Raw genomic sequence first — 16780 nt, forward strand, 5'->3', positions numbered from 1 at the left:
AAGCAAATAACTAACAGCAACTTAAAGATTGGGAATATGTCATAGATGGCTCTCAATACTTTTCCAAGAGCTGCCTAATATGGCATTTTAAATGCTTAGTGGAAGAAGCGTCCTGTGATAGACAAGCATGCCAGCTCCTGGAGGCAGCCCTAAAGTCTCCAGAGAAGGCAGGTGGCAGAGACCTGGAATGGTAAGCGTTGGGAAATCGTACCCTATGCCTTGCCTGCCGCCAGGACTCTCTATAAATTGTGAACGCTGTTGGGCTGACTGTCCTACTCCGCCTCAGTCAAGGTAGGCCAGCTTTCCCAAGTTCCTCATCCACAGGAAAACCAGATCTTCTGTGTCTGGCCGCTGAAGGCCTGTGCTGTCCTGTGCAGCACCTGAAGATGTAACGCTGTCCTATGTGATAGTGAAGATCGCTTCTGCCCCCAACAAAGCCATCAAGACCACGGAGCCTGCTAGGGTTATTGTCCAGGGAGTTGGTAAGTATCTGTCATTTTAGTCAATACTGAGACCATTGGGTTTATACTTCCTGCTATAAACCCAATTGAGGGACATCAATAATTTTACCTTCTCAGATCTCTGATGCATGCTGATGGCTAGCAACCAGCTCCTTCCCCAAGGTTCATTATTTCTTCTTCTTCTTCTTCTTCTTCTTCTTCTTCTTCTTCTTCTTCTTCTTCTTCTTCTTCTTCTTCTTCTTCTTCTTCTTCTTCTTCTTCTTCTTCTTCTTCTTCTTCTTCTTCTTCTTCTTCTTCTTCTTCTTCTTCTCCTCCTCCTCCTCCTCCTCCTCCTCCTCCTCCTCCTCCTCCTTCTTCTTTTTTCAGGACAGGGTTTCTCTGAATAACAGCCCTAGCTGTACTGGAACTCGCTCATACTCCAGGATGGCCTTGAACTCACAGAGATTCACTTGCCTCTGCCTCCCGAGTGCGCCCCTTTAATCCCAGAACTTGGGAGGCAGAAGCAGGCAGCTCTCTGTGAGTTCAAGGCCAGCCTGGTCTGTAGAGCTAGCTCTAGGACAGCCAAGATACACAAAGAAATCTTGTCTCAAAGGAGTGGGGAGGGAGGGAGGGACATCAATAAAACAGCACACCATTTGCCCAAAGCACATAACTTTCTGAAATACTGGGGCTGTTGTTCCCGTAAGATAACAAGCCACACATTTTGCTTCTGTAAAGTAAACAAGCTTGGTTCCCCCAACTTCCCAGAATGTGTTTGATCACATATTGGTGGGAGGTACAAAGGAAGGAAATACATCAGGATGTATGCTAGCCCATGATTGGACTAAGGTAGGAAATACATAGTCTTGTGAGTTGTGCCTTTATAAGCTCCTATCTAATGCAATTTGATGCCATACTCTGGAAACCCCAGGTATAGACCTGGTCAATGTCCATTGTCCTGGCCAGTATTCAATAAAGCACACTTCAAATTTGGCTTAAAAATTGTAATAGTGGAATCTGATGTGGTGGTGCACGCCTTTATACCCAGTACTCTTGGGAGTCAGAGGCAGGCAGATCTCTGTGAGTTCGAGGCCAGCCTGGTTTACAGAGTGAGTGCCAGTACAGGCTCCAAAGCTACACAGAGAAACCCTGTCTCGAAAAAGCAACAACAACAACAACAAAATGAAAAACAAACAAACAAACAAAAAATTGTAATAGTGGTCTTATTGTCGCCCAGTGGGACTAGCAGTCTGGAATTCACTATGTAGACTAGGCTGCCTTTGAACACACAGAGATCTACCTACCACTGACTCTTGAGTGCTGGGATTAAAAGTGTGCACCACCATGCCTGACCCGCCACCTATTTGTAAAGTAAGTTTTACTGGAACACAGGCATGCATTCATTTAAAAAACTAGCTGATTTATAGTCCATAGCAGAGTTGAGTAGCTGTAACCAGAAACAGCTGAACCACAAAGCCTGAAGTACGTACCTGGATTAGTGTGTCTTCTGATGTGGGGAGAATTCTCCAGGTCTTGTCCGGAACCTAGGATAGACTCAAGGAGAAAAAGGACTCGGTCTGTATGATACGGCATAGACACATGTAGACACACAGTCTGTGTGGTATAGACACATGGTGTGTATGGCATAGACACATGGTCTGTAAGGTGTGATATAAACACCCGGTCTTTATGGTATGATTTAAACACATCCTGCCATTAGAGTGAACATTGTGATTTCTCAAAGCCTGAGAACTTTGGCTCCCAGCCCTGCATTCTGGGAATCGGCTGGATTCCAGATCCTGCTTCAGAGTGGGCTGCCTCTCACACCAGTGAGGTGATTGGCCAACAGAGAAGACTGGTCCCTCAAAAGGATCCAGGGCCCCCAGGGCAGGCTCCAGTTTTTTTTTAATTTATTTATTTATTTATTAAAGATTTCTGTCTCTTCCCCACCGCCGCCTCCCCTTTCCCTCCCCCTCCCCCAATCAAGTCCCCCTTCCTCGTTAGCCCAAAAAGCAATCAGGGTTCTCTGCCCTGTGGGAAGTCCAAGGACCACCCACCTCCATCCAGATCTAGTAAGGTGAGCATCCACAAAACTGCCTAGGCTTCCATGAAACCAATAGGTCCAGTAGAATCAAAAACCCGTTGCCATTGTTCTTGAGGTCTCAGTAGTCCTCAGACTCCAGTTTTTCCTTGCCACTGTTTAAAGGTAAATACAGCTGACAGTTGTCAGGCCCCACCTTAGAAGCTGTCATCACAGAGTCCTCACAGCACTGGCAGGAAGTGGGTGCTGAGAAGCTACTCACTGTGCAGGTAAGGACACTAAAGGTCAGAAGTCTAACAGCCTGTGTAAGGCCACCAAGCAACCTTGCTCCACAGGGCAGCCTGTGCCTTTAGCTATAGTTTTTTTCTTTCTAAGCAAGTGCTTTTACTGTTGGTTTTTGTTGTTGTTTGCTTTGTTTTTGTTGTTGTTGTTGTTGTTTGGGGGGGGCTTGTTTTTGTTTTTCAAGACAGGGTCTATTTGTAGCTTTTGGAGCTTGTCCTGGAACTAGCTCTGTAGACCAGGCTGGCCTTGAACTCACAGAGATCCACCTACCTCTGGCTGCCAAGTTCTGGGGCTGGCTATAGTCGTGTGCCACTACCACCCAGCAACATCTTACTGTTTTAACCTTCCAAGTAGCTGGGTTTAACTGGCCTGCACTGCCAAGCCAGATCTAGTTACTATTTTTAGTCCTAATTTACTTTGACCTTCTGGCCTGTGAGACTTAAAGCCATTGGAAATGAGTTAAACCTGCCCTTGGGGAACATCTAGGGCAAAGAGGCTCCCCTGCTCAGGACTGCACTGTGCTTCTACTAAGAAAAAAAGAGAAAAGTTGGTGGTGGTAGCACATAACCTTTAATTCCAACACTTGCAAAGGCAGGCAGATCTCTGAATCTGAGGCTAGCCTGGTCTACAGAATGAGTTCCAGGACAGCCAGGGCTACACAGAAAAAAAAAAATACTAAAAAAAGAAAGAGCCGGGCGATGATGGCGCACGGCTTTAATCCCAGCACTCGGGAGGCAGAGGCAGGCGGATCTCTGTGAGTTCGAGACCAGCCTGGTCTACAGAGCTAGTGCCAGGACAGGCTCCAAAGCCACAGAGAAACCCTGTCTCAAAAAAAAAAAAAAAAAAAAAAAAGAAAGAAAGAAAGAGAGAAAAGGAAGGAGGGAGGGAGGGATAGAGGGATAGAGGGAGAGAGAAAGGAAGGATGGAAGGAAGGAAGGAAGGAAGGAAGTAAGGAAGGAAGGAAGGAGAGAGATAATGGTTTATCTGGAATCTGGATTAGACCCGAAGTACCATGATGGCTGCGATGGAGGCAGAACTCTCCTCTGCTCTGGGGTGATTTAGAATGGGGGCTGTGCAATGATAGAGCATTCCTTAGCACAGGCAAAGCCCGGGTTCTATCCCCAGCACCAAACACATACAAACACTGGGGTGATTTAGAGACATTATTTGGGGAGACATCCTATGAAAACATGAAATGTTTGTTTGCTTGTATGTTTTTCTTGAGGCAGAATCTCATTGTGTGGTTCTGGCTGGCTTGGAACTTGCTGTGCAGACCAGCCTGTCCTATGACTCCCAGAGACCCGCCTGCCTCTCTTTCCAGGGTGTTGGGATCAAAGGCATGACTTGTCTGTTTTTGAGACAAGGTCTCAGTCTGCAGCCCTGACTGGCCTAGAACTTGTCATATAGATCAGGCTGCTCTCAAATTTATGGTGGTCTTCCTGCCTCTGGATTACAAGTGTGCATCACCTCACCTGGCTGGAATTTTCCATCACAGAACTTTCCCAGTCACTGACAGGCGTGGTGGCAACCCTTAGGATCTTAGGCCTTGGGATGCTGAGATGGGAGGAGGGCAGGTTCAAGGCATTGGGTCTGCATAGCCAGGCTCCCTCAAAAATCCCTACACATGTCCTCTGAGTCCGGTGTGGGGGTCCTCACAGGACATGAGAGACCATGGTGGGATGCTCTTGAGTTTAAGGCCATAACAGGTTACATAGAAAGACTCTGCCTAAAATAAAATAAAAACACTCAAGTGCAGTGGTGAGAGAAATTGCTCAGTGGTTAGTGCATGCTGTGCTGGGCGGTGGTGGAGCACGCCTTAATCCCAGCACTTGGGAGGCAGAGGCAGGCGGATCTCTGTGAGTTCGAGACCAGCCTGGTCTACAAGAGCTAGTTCCAGGACAGGCTCCAAAGCTACACAGAGAAACCCTGTCTCAAAACAAAAACAAACCAATGAATGCCTACTGCTCTAGCAAAGGTTCCTATGGGTTTCAAGCACCCATACTGGGCAGCTCACAACTGCCTATAACTCCAGCTCCAGGAGATGGAAAACCCTCTTCTGGCCTCTGTAGGCAATTGCACTCATGTTCAGTACCCACCCCACAGATATAATCTAAAAACAAACAAACAAACAAACAAAAAACTTAAAAAATACATTGTAAATTTTCTCACATGGCACTGGCCTAGGTGATGTAGGAAGAGTGTATGGGAAACACCTAGGTGGACGGGTCTGGGCTTTAGGACGGCTTTCTGTGTCTCACGCCTGTTGGTCTCAGTTTCGCTAATGCTGAAACTAGGACATGACAGATAATAGCATCTACTTCTAGAGGACAGTGAGAGGATGGACTGGAAATGACCACTACTATGTGAAGACTGCCTCTGAACTCAGTTCTCACGATTATGTAGGTAAAACATTTAGCATGAGCCTCAGACACAGCACATGCTCAATAAATACAGCCTTCTAACTTCACCGTGACAGCCCTCTATACCACCCTTTGGTGGCACAACCAAAGTGGGAAGTGGCGGGTATGTCTTGGTATCACAATGACAGTTTATGTGATTTGAGTCAGGTATAGGAGATATGGCCCTGGGACCAAAGAACAGTGGGGTCTCAGAGGGCAGAGTGAAGGAGGAAGGTATTATCATTTATAAAGGGGGGAGTGGTCTTATGAGGGACGGTGGTGGGTCACCTGAAGCCTGGCGGGTGGCCTGAGGCCTTGGTGGGAGACAGACAGATAGATATGCAATGCAGAAGGAGTTTGGATATAGAGTTTATTTAGTGGGTTATGGAGGAGAAAGGGAAGGGGAGAAGGAGGGAGGATAGAGAAAGCCTCTCCAGAAGAAGGGCAGACAGAGAGAGGGAGGGAGGAGGTGGGAGACAGAGAGGGTGAGAGATCTGCTTGCTTTGGCAGAAGGGGGAGGTTGGGAGTGGGCAGAGCTTGTCTCTTAAAGGAACAGGATACCCATGTGACAGACCAGGCCAGCAGATTACAACAGAAGGACTTGAAGCAGGCCAGGGCAGAGGGACTGATCCCATCATAGGAAGCAGCTCTGCACCTGAAGGCTCTGGTCCCTGGGGCCTTGAAAAGGGAGTGTGCCCAGGAGCCTGGTACTCTCTGCCCTGGAGCCTGCTGAGTAACCAAGCATCCAAGTAGTCCCTTGGGCCCACAAGTCAAACAGAAAGTATAAAGGGAGGTAGAAAATGCCCATCCCCTGCCAAAAGCTTCTTCAATCATCTCTGGAGCCTGTTCTCCTGGTACTGGGCAGGAGAAGACAGGAAGTTTACAAGTTCTAGGCCAGCCTGGGCTAGATAGCAAGGCCCTGACTCTAACAGACAAAACAAATTTTTGGCCCCTCCTGGATCCAGAGTCTTCAAGACTGCCCCACCCCACCCTCAGTTCTGCCCGTGAGATCCTGGAAGAGACATGTGGGAAGGCTCTGGCTTTGGCTGGAGCAAGAATGTAATTCAGTGGTAGAGTGCTTACTTAGAATGCTCGAAGCCCTGAGCTTGATTCCCAGCCTCAAGTTCACGGGACATGGTAATTGACACATCCTTGTAACTGAGGCACTTGGCGGGGTGAAGCCTAGCGGACCGAAAGCTCAGCATTATCACTGAATACATATTGAGTACAAGATCATCTTGAGATACATGAAACCCTATTCTTTAAAAAAATGGAAAAAGAAAAGGAAAGAAAGAACGGACAAACTTTGGCTGAGGGGTGGTGGCACACGCCTTTTAGTCCCAGCACTTGGGTGGCAGAGGCAGGTGGATCTCTGAGTTCAAGGCCAGCCTGTTCTACAGCGCAAAGTGGAGAGTTCCCGGGACAGCCAGAACTACACAGAGAAACCCTTTCAAAAAAAAAAAAAAAGACTGATGATTGAGCATGCCTATTAAAGAGGTCTGTGGTGAAGGCATCCCAGCCAAGAACACAGGTTTGCATATTTTGCATAAGCATATGGAGGGTAAGGGAGGCTGGTTGCCTGGTTGGCTATACCAAGTCTGGGAAGGGAAAGGGCAGCTTTCCCCACCCCAGAAGGCTTGCCTGTCTGAACCTCTGTAGTTGCCTGCAGTCCCCCCTGCATGGTCACATGATCTAGCCTGTCCTTTACAGGGCTGTGCCCTGGGAGAGTTGGCGCCTCCACTTCCTCATGGAAACACCTTCTCTGAACAAGGCTGACGTGGAAGTTAGCTAGTTGTGGTAGACCACTTTACAGGGTTCCTGGCAGCTGGTGCACACTTAAAGGCAGTTCTTGTTTCAGTGGACGTTTGACACGGCTTTAAAACCAGCACCATTTATTCACTCTGAATTTAATTTTTTGTAGATTTACTTGTTTTATTATGTATAAGTGTTTTGGCTGCATGTATGTATTGCACAATGCGTGTACCTAGTACCCTTGGAAAAGAGAGCATTGGGTCCCCTGGACTGGAGTTGTGAGCCACATGCGGGTAGAGGGAACCAACCCTGGTCCTCTGCAAGAACAATAGGTGCTCTTACCCACTAAGCCATCTCTCCAGCCCCATAAAGATATTTTATTACGTATTTATTGTTTTTAGCCAGGGCCTCACTATACAGCCCTGGCTGGTCTTACACTTGCAGAAATGTACCTGCCTTTTCCTGAGTGCTGGAATTGAAGACACAGATCACCACACCTAGGTTTCTTTCTTTTTTGAAGTCAGAGTCTCGGCTCTGGTCGACTGGAACTCACTCTGCAGATCACACTGCCCTTGAATTCACAGAGATCCCTGTCTCTGCCTCCTGAATGCTAAGATTGAAGGCATGTACCAGCATACCTGGCCTTGCTAGGGATTTTGCAATTTGAATGGTCCTACTGGTGCTGAAAACACACTTTTAAGATGACTAACATGTCTTGCTTGGAAATCTCCCTGGAAAGATTTCTTGATCCTGGGGACTTTTAGACATCACTGCGGGCTTTCAGAAGGTGGTCAGGGTCCACCTTCTGAAAAGCAGACTGGGTCAAAGCCAACTATTTCGTTGAAGATGTTGAAATCAACCTGGCATGAGTGTTTGCCAAGGGGGATGTAGCTCTGAAATTGGCCTGTCCTGGTATGGAGAATCAGAAACCTACCTGCCTCTGCTTCCCAAGTGCTGGGATTAAAGGCGTGAGCCACTATGCCCAGCTGACCTTTGCTTTATTAAGATAACTTTCTAAACCCCAAGCAGCAGAGGCCACTGTCCCTTGCTGCCCTTTCCATGGCCCCAAGTATTTCTGTCAACTTTTTGAGGGGTTTCCTGTTTCTATTTGGTTCCCTTTTCCAGAGGTCTATGGCTCTAGGTCACCTTCTTCTTCATAGCCTAACTCTGGGAGGGGCGCTTCCCTTCAGTCACTCTCGTCCTGGACTCTGGATGAAATCCAGGCTCTCCGTGTGACTTCAGAAGATCTACCTTTGCGCTCCTAGATGCAGGCAGCACGGAGACCACAGGTTAAGTCTAGCCTGCAGCTCTCAGCTGTTGCGGTTTCTCTTGCACAGACCTTTTCTTTCCCTTGCTTTCCTAACTCCTAGCCATCCTTCTTGCAGCGTGGGCGTACTTTCTCCAAGGAGCCTTTCTGGGTCACATCTTGTGTTTCCTCTGTCATATGTTTGTCACATGTATTCACTTTAAATGTCTGTTTTCTGCTGTAGGAACTCAGCATGGTTACCTTTGGGGGCTAGATAATTCTGGGTTGAGGGATGTCCTTATGGTTTTGGTTTTGCATTTTTGGATTTATTTATTTATTTAGAGACAGGGTTTCTCTGTGTAGCTTTGGAGCCTGTCCTGGAACTCGCTCTGTAGACCAGGCTGGTCTCAAACTGAGAGATTCATTTACCTCTGCCTCCCAAGTGCTGGGATTAAAAGCGTGTGCCACCAGAGCCCAGTGCACTTATTTATTTTGTGTGTGTATGTATATGGCTGCACGTGTGCCCTTTTGTGTATATGTATATGGCTGCACGTGTGCCCTTTTGTGTGTATGTATATGGCTGCACGTGTGCCCTTTTGTGTGTATATGTATATGGCTGCACGTGTGCCCTTTTGTGTGTATATGTGTATGGCTGCACGTGTGCCCTTTTGTGTGTATATGTATATGGCTGCATGTGTGCCCTTTCGTGTGTATATGTATATGGCTGCACGTGTGCCCTTTCGTGTGTGTATATGTGTATGGCTGCACTTGTGCCCTTTCGTGTGTATATGTATATGGCTGCACGTGTGCCCTTTCGATATGTATATGGCTGCACGTGTGCCCTTTCGTGTGTATATGTATATGGCCGCACGTGTGCCCTTTCGTGTGTATATGTATATGGCTACACGTGTGCCCTTTCGTGTGTATATGTATATGGCTGCACGTGTGCCCTTTCGTGTGTATATGTATATGGCTGCACGTGTGCCCTTTCGTGTGTATATGTGTATGGCTGCACTTGTGCCCTTTCGTGTGTATATGTGTATGGCTGCATGTGTGCCCTTTCATGTGTATATGTATATGGCTGCACGTGTGCCCTTTTGTGTGTATGTATATGGCTGCACGTATGCCCTGGCATGCTGTGGAGACAGAAGACAGATAACTTATGGGAGTTGGTTCTCTCTTTCCAGTATGTGAGTTCTGGGGACCAAACTTAGGTCATCCAGCTTGGGAGTCAAGGCATTCAGTTGATGCTGGTCCATGGCCTGTATGTTTAGGATATTGCTGACTGTTGCGCTGCATCCCTGGTATTTATCTACCCAGCACCCTCCTACTTTGGGACTGTCAGAAGTGTTTCCAGACCTTATTAAGTGTTGGGAGGAGGGCACCAAAACCTCCTGTGACAACACAAGTCTTAATCATAGTTACTGTTGAAGTGTATGCCCCAGACCTGGACCATTTTGGTATACCTTTTACTGTAATGTTACCTAAGTCGAAGGCCAACAATATCGTCACAAGATGATGTGGACGGCTCACTACTTGAGAGGCAGGCACCAAAGCCAAGACTCACTCATCCATGGCACATCATTGTAAATAGAGAGGCAGGATTCCTCCCCAGGTGTGCCTGTCGCGGCCTCCCGCGGTGAGTCAACCTCCCGTGAGAGTACACAGCCTGGCCATGAATCACCCTTCCGTTCCAGCAGCCTGAACCCTGGACCTGTGACAGAAGCCTCACCCTGTGAGTCCCAGGCACACCTGAGTGTGAGGACCTTGGGCAATCCACCTGTTGGGTCACAGGTGCTCTCAGGCTAACTCCTGACCAAGATGGTCTCATTGAGATCAGTGGCCCAGAGCCTGGCCACGAGGGCAATAGATGTGAAGAGATGAGAAAAGATCAGAGAGGCCCACCTGGGAAGCCACAGCTTAGCTTCTGTAGCCTGCAGTTCAAGGCTACTCAGTTAACAGCTTAGCAGCAGAGGCACTGATAAGGACTTCCTTGCCACACTAGCAGGTGGACACTGTGGGCAGTGCTTCACAAGATCAGAAACAAGTCCTTGCCCGCTCGTCCTTTTCAACGGGAGCCAGAATCCGAGGCTCGAATATGAGCTTTTCCATTTTAAACTTAATGATTGCTAAACATTTCCAAAACTCCTACAAGCCAAACAAGCACCGCCACCGCCGGTCTGGAGCCAACTCACTGGGGCCAGTCTCCAAGCTCCAAACTCAAGACTTCTGGAGCTAGTGACTAACACTCTTGCATTTGGAGTTGGAAGCTGACCTGCCGAGGCCGGAGTGCCAGGCCCCTTTTCCTCTGGAGATCTTACCTCCCTTCTTCAATGCAGGGCTAGGCGGGCCTCTGGTAAGAACGCCCCCTCCTTTGCCTAGGCCAGCCTGACTCACCTGATTCTGCTTTGTCCTCCTTGAGTCAGGGTGACAAGCAGCTGTCACGCTCACACCCCACCCACTTGTCAGCAATCAAGTACAAAGTGAGACTGGACGTCACAGGAGACCCCGCCTAGGCAGAGGTCACTGAGGACCTCCAGCAAGGTAACAAGGTCCTGGCTTGAAATGTATCATTAACATCATCTGGATCTGTGTGTGTGTGTGTGTTACATGTATATGTACATGTATGCGTGTGTAGGTACGTGAAGGCCAGAGGAGGGCTTTGTACCCTCCTCTGTGACTTCCCACCCATCTCCTCCCTCTGTCCTGGCCCTTTATCTAGCACTGGGTTTACAGGTATGTGCAGCCATGCCCAGATTTTTACTTTCAATTTAATTTTACTTGTTATTGTTGTGTGTATTTTTTTTGTTTGTTTTTTGAGATAGTAGCCTGTCCTTGCACTGGCTCTGTTGACCAAGCTGACCTCCAACTCACAGAGATCCGCCTGCCTCTGTCCCCCCAGTGCTGGGATTAAAGGCGTGCGACACCCCTGCCTGGCTGTTTTCTCCTTTTACCATGTGGATACACGGATTAAACTCTGGTCATTCAGCTTGGTGCCTTCTGCCATGGAACAGGCTCACCCTCACCTCTTTTCTAAATTTTCATGTATTTATTTGTGTGTGTGTGCGTGCATGTTTCTTTCTTTTTAAGGGTTTCTTTTTGTTTCTATTTTTGAAAGTTTTCATTACAGTCAGCTGGCACACAGCTTTAATCCCAGCAATCGGGAGGCAGAGGCAGCAGGCAGGCGGGCCTGTTTAGTTTATCTTTTGGGGGGCACTTGTGGCGATCAGAAGACACCTTGGGGAGACAGTTCTCACCTTCCTGTCTTTAAACTCAAAGTCGTCCCCATTACCCTGCTCCTCCTGGCTATTGCTGGGGCCTGCGCAGCCGCAGGAGAACTCTCTGGGGTTTCACCGCAGAGAGCTAATTCCTCCACATTCTTAGTCTCCCAGCTGCCCTTCCGTGGAAAGGATGTGACTCAGACTGTCCCGTGGAGAGCAAACCTGCACAGACCTTCTCATTCCACTGCTTGCTTTGATCATCCATTTCCCAGGCATCATAGCTAACCAGCACTCCCATGAGCTCTGCTCTCTGTAGCATCCGAAGCCCGGTCGCCATGGTCACAGTTGTGGAAGAGATTCTCCAGGAACTTAGAAGCTTTTTTTGTACACCTCAAATTAGCTCTTAGGGTGGCACAGTTGTCTGAGATAGGTGACCTTTGAACTTCAGAGGACCAGAACTTGACCCTCAGATCATACAATGCTACCATTTTAGGAATATGTATTTTAGGAGCTGTGAACTTTTACCACATCGTGGAGACCACAGACACTTTTTTCATCACCTCCAAACACCTTTCCCCATGCCTTAGACAACATAGAGACTACTCAACCCCGTCCATGAGAAAAAAACAAACAGAAAATGAAACCCAGTCGGGAGGTGGTGGCATACACCTTTAATCCCAGCACTCAGGAGGCAGAGGCAGTTGGATCTCTGTGAGTTCGAGGCCAGCCTAGTCTACAAGAGCTAGTTCCACGACAGGCTCCAAAGCTACAGAGAGACCCTGCCTCAAAAAATAAAACAAAAACATGAAACCCTTCTCTGCACCTATACATAGGGAGGTAGATTTGCATACAGGAGACTCCCTTTCTTCTCATTCAGACAACTGGTGGATATGCCGTTCATCTAGCAAAAGTCTTGTCCCAGGGATCGACACATTGGAGAAAGGGCAAAATGAGCCTGATTTCGGCTGAGGGTGTAGCTCAGTGGGTAGAATGTTTCCTCAGCACACATTAAGCCCTTGATTCGATCCCCCCGTACCACATAAGCTATGTGTGGTGTGCATACCTCTATCCCAGCGTTCAGGAGGTGAAGGCAAGAGGATCAGAAGTTCAAGGCCATCCCTCAACTATATGGTATTTGTGGCCAGTCTTGGATACACAAGGCTGGGTGTTTTTTGAATAAAGGGTTGGTGGAATAGCTGGAAAGATGGCTTAGTGGTCTAGGGTATTGGCTGCTCTCCCAGATGATCCAGGTCCAATCCCAGCACCCACATAACGCCTCACAACCAACTCGGACTCCAGGCCCAGAGATTTTATGCCCTCTTCTGGCCTCTGTGGGCATTGCACGCATGTAGTGAACAGACATACATGTTAAGCCAGGTGTGGTGGCACACACTTTAATCCCAGCACTTGGGAGGCAGAGGCAGGTAGATCTCTGGGTTCGAGGACAGCCTGGTCTAGAGAGTGAGTTGCAGGACAGCCAAGGCTGCACAGAGAAACCCTGTCTTCGGGGAAAGAAAAAATTAAAAACAATTAAGTAGGTTTGTGGCTAATGAGATGACTTGGCTGATAAAGGGGACCTCTGTGAAACAAAGAGAGAGGGAGGAGGGAGAGAGGGCAGAAGGCAGGGAAAGAGGGACAGAGGGAGGGCAGGCAAGCTCACAGGCACCTGTGGAGTCACATTGGAGTTCCAGGTATGTGGGCGGCTGAGGGGAGAATTACTAGAGCCAAGGAGTTTGAGGCCAGCCTGGGTAACAGAAAGTCAGAGTTTCCTTAATAGTTGGTGTGTTCCTCAGTAAGCAGCAGCTGGACAAGTCCTAATGCCTCCCCCTGCCCCACTCCCAGGGCCAGGAATTCAAGATTCCAAACAAAATCCCATTGGGTATTCCCTGGCCCCGATTTGCAGTTCAGAGCTCTCATGTTAGGACCATCCTGGCTGCTTACCACATGTCTGGCTCCCACCTCAGAACCAGGTATGCGTGAGGGACACGGGGTGTTGATGATTAACCAAGCTACACACCCTTGCTCCTTCCCTTCCTTCCCCTCTCCTCAACACGGGATGAACTTCCTGATGCTGCCCCTTGTGGCCACAGCTGAGTGGACGAGGATTCAAGGTCTAAACTGGCTGGAAATAAAGAACTGGATCCAGAGGCCTACCGCCCAGTGTTTGCAACCTCTGAACCTTCCGGAACATCACACACCATCAGAGCTGAAGGTGTGAACAGCAGAGTGTAAAGGGACAGTTGGGGAGAAGCCAGGGTGCCGTGCCCCAACAGGCAGCCTGGGCTCCCCGAACATCTCAGGCCTGATCTTGGGCTCTCAATACGCCTCTGGGGGATTTTTCTTGTTTTCCTGATCGCTCCCTTTTTGAGATGTGGTAACGAGGGTCAGTCCTGTTGCTTGGAAGAGAGTGACTTATCTTGTCACTGTGAGCAACACCTGACAAGGAGCCGCTTGTGGCACTCAGAGCTTGTTCTGGCTCACACTTTGAGAGTGCGGTCCATGCTGGAGGGCAAGGCTTGAGGTGAGAGGGTGCTCCCAGCCATGGCTTCCTGCCACTTCACAGCTCTACAGAGCAGGAAACAGAGCGAGGAATGCAGGGGTTTGGCTGTTTTTCTCCTTTTCCCTTTTATTTAATCCAGGCCCCCAGCTCACGGTCGCAGCCACCTCCTCCAGCCTTCTCAGTTAAAGCTTTCTGGAAATATTCTGACGGACGCACTTCCGGGTAATTCCAGAGCCAGTCGTATTCACAATAAACACTAAGGATCACAAGTTCCTCCCCGAAGCTGTAGTTTACCTCAAGACCTATTTCCTCGCTGTGAAACGGCAGCACCTTCCCTCTCCCTATAGGTAACAAGGCCGGTCCCTGCTTAAGCCTCTTCTTGTATAACAAAAGCATTTTTAAAAATTGTGTGTGTGTGTGTGTGTGTGTGTGTGTCTGTGTGTGCATGCACGTGGTGCAGAGCCCTCAGAGGCCAGTGAGATTTTTGGGGGGGTTTTAAGACAGGGTTTCTCTGTGTAGCCCTGACTGTCCTGTAACTCACTCTGTAGACCAGGCTGAACTCAGACTCACAGAGATGCACCTGCCTCTGCCTCCCGGGGTGCGCCAACACATGACACCCCATGAAGAGGTCTTAATGACACAGATGTAGCAGCTACTGGGTTTTGCTACATTGCTTCTCTAATTTGGGGGTATGCCGAAAGGCCTCGGAGCCTTATTTATTGTTGTTGTTGTCATTTAATTTTAGAAAAGTTACTTGTGTGTGCGTGTGTTTGCCACTTGTGTGCTGTGGAAGCCAGGAGAGGTCGTAAGATCCCCTGGCGCTGGAGTTAGAGGTTGCAGGGAATGGCCTGATAAGGGTGCTGGGAACCAAGCCTGGGTCCTGGAAGAGCAGCAAATAGCTTTAACCACTGAGCCATCTCTTAACCCCTTCCCCACATTTTTTGGACTAGGTCTCTTACTGGGCCTGAAGTCTACCAATTAGGCTAGGCTGCCAGCTGGTCAGTGAGCCCCCAGAGATCTGTCTGGCTCTGCTCTGTGGTTCTGGATTACCTGTACCACACCTAGCTGTCACACACACCTAGTTACCCTTCTCATTTTNCCACCGCCCAGCTTAGTTACTATATTTTTTAAACACCCAATCATAGCTAACAGGCTGCGTGTGGAGCATGCCTTGGTTTGGATTGCCTAGGATCTTATATAGAAGCTGGGCTCACTAGACAAGTCTGATGGGCCCTGGTTGTCTGTATTTATTTATTTATTTTACAGTTTTACTGAAGTGTAACTGCCATACGATAAAATCCATTCATGCAACCTTTGATGAATCTGAAGTTACGTCTGGGAAACCATGGCTGTGATGGAGGGAATGTGTTGTCAGGCAAACTCCCCAACCCCCAGGTTCTCAGCACTCTGTGTAGCCCTCCCCAGTCCCCCTGTCCCCACCCTTATCCCCGAGCAGCCGCAGAGCGTGAAAGCCTGAGCTCGGATCCATGGAACACATGTAAAACCACACAAGGCTGTTACGGCACACGTAATCCAAGCATTCTAAAGGTGAGAAGGGAAATAGGGACCAGGGAAAACCCGGAAGCTCTGGAGCCACCTAGCCTGTCACACACAGCAGTGGAAGGTGAGGAGTGACACCTGAGGCTGTGTGCTGACTGCACAGCTTGTGACCTCCTTGTTCACACCTCCGAACACAAAGGGTTTGTTTGTTTGTTTGTTTACAGAATTAGCTAGTGTGGTGGTGTGTGCTTGTGGTCCCAGCACTAAGACAAGGATAGGCAGGTCACAGAAAGCTCAAGGCTAGCCTGGTCTACTTAGTGAGCTCTGAGATCTACCACAGCCAGGTGTTCACAGGGAGACCTCTAAAAATAAATAAGGAAGCTGGCTGTGGTGGTACACACCTTCACTCTCAGAAGCCCAGAGGCAGACACAGGGAGAGATCTATGAGCTCAAAGCCAGCCTAGAAATTAACCAATGAATAAATTGCATGAATGGTTGCAGGTTCTTGTGACCCTACAGCTTCATTCTAGAGAGCTTTTTCCTGGCAAAAAAACAAATCAGAGTAGTGAACTATCTGTCCCAAGATCTTTGATCCTGAGGTTGTGCCAAGGGGAGGGGGCCGTAGGCCTGCTGGGCTGACTGGCCATGGATCCCAGAATCATCCCTGGACCCTGTGGCCCAGAGCCCTTTGGTCTCCAAGCACCAGCACTGGTGGAGGGCTCAACAGGACCGAAGGGTCACAGGGGCTGGATTTTAACCTGTGCCCAGCAGAGTGGGCAGAGAACAGACTAGGGTGGGTATCACCTGCTGACGAGTCCAGGTCCACTTAGAGCCTGTGTGGCCCAGGAGAGCTCCAGGTGGCTGAAACCAGCCACCACCAGCACAGACTGCGACCTGGCCCCAGCTGACACAGCTTCCTGGAACACACACAGCCCTTTGCACTCCAAGCTCTGGTGGTTTCTCCGCTGGAGCTGTGGCTGGTCTGGCCTGCTGGAGCTGAACATAGGTAGGGATCCTGGGAATCTCACATATAGATTAGAGCCCGACCTGCTGTGCCACTTAGGGCAAGCCATCCCCCATCCTTGGGCCCCGTTTCTTGAGGTGGTCGGAACTGAAAAGAGATCAGCCTGCTCTGCCTTTCACTCAGAGTGGACTGAGAGCTGGGCAGTGGTGGTGGATGCACGCCTTTAATCCCAATACTCTGGAGGCAGAAGCAGGCGGATCTCTGTGAGCTCAGAGGCCAGGCTGGTCTACACAGTTAGGTCCAGGACAGCCAGGGCTACACAGAGAAACCCTGTCTTGACACCAAAATCCAAGCCAAAACCCACAATGGTATTGAGAGATCAGATGTTGGTCAGGCCTGAGTCTCATTTCCAGTTCCAACACTGTCTGTGACTTG

This window comes from Alexandromys fortis, unplaced genomic scaffold (assembly GCF_014885135.2).
Source record: "Alexandromys fortis isolate MF-2015 unplaced genomic scaffold, M_Fortis_MF-2015_v1.1 scaffold_72, whole genome shotgun sequence".
In the NCBI taxonomy this organism is placed as follows: Eukaryota; Metazoa; Chordata; class Mammalia; order Rodentia; family Cricetidae; genus Alexandromys; species Alexandromys fortis.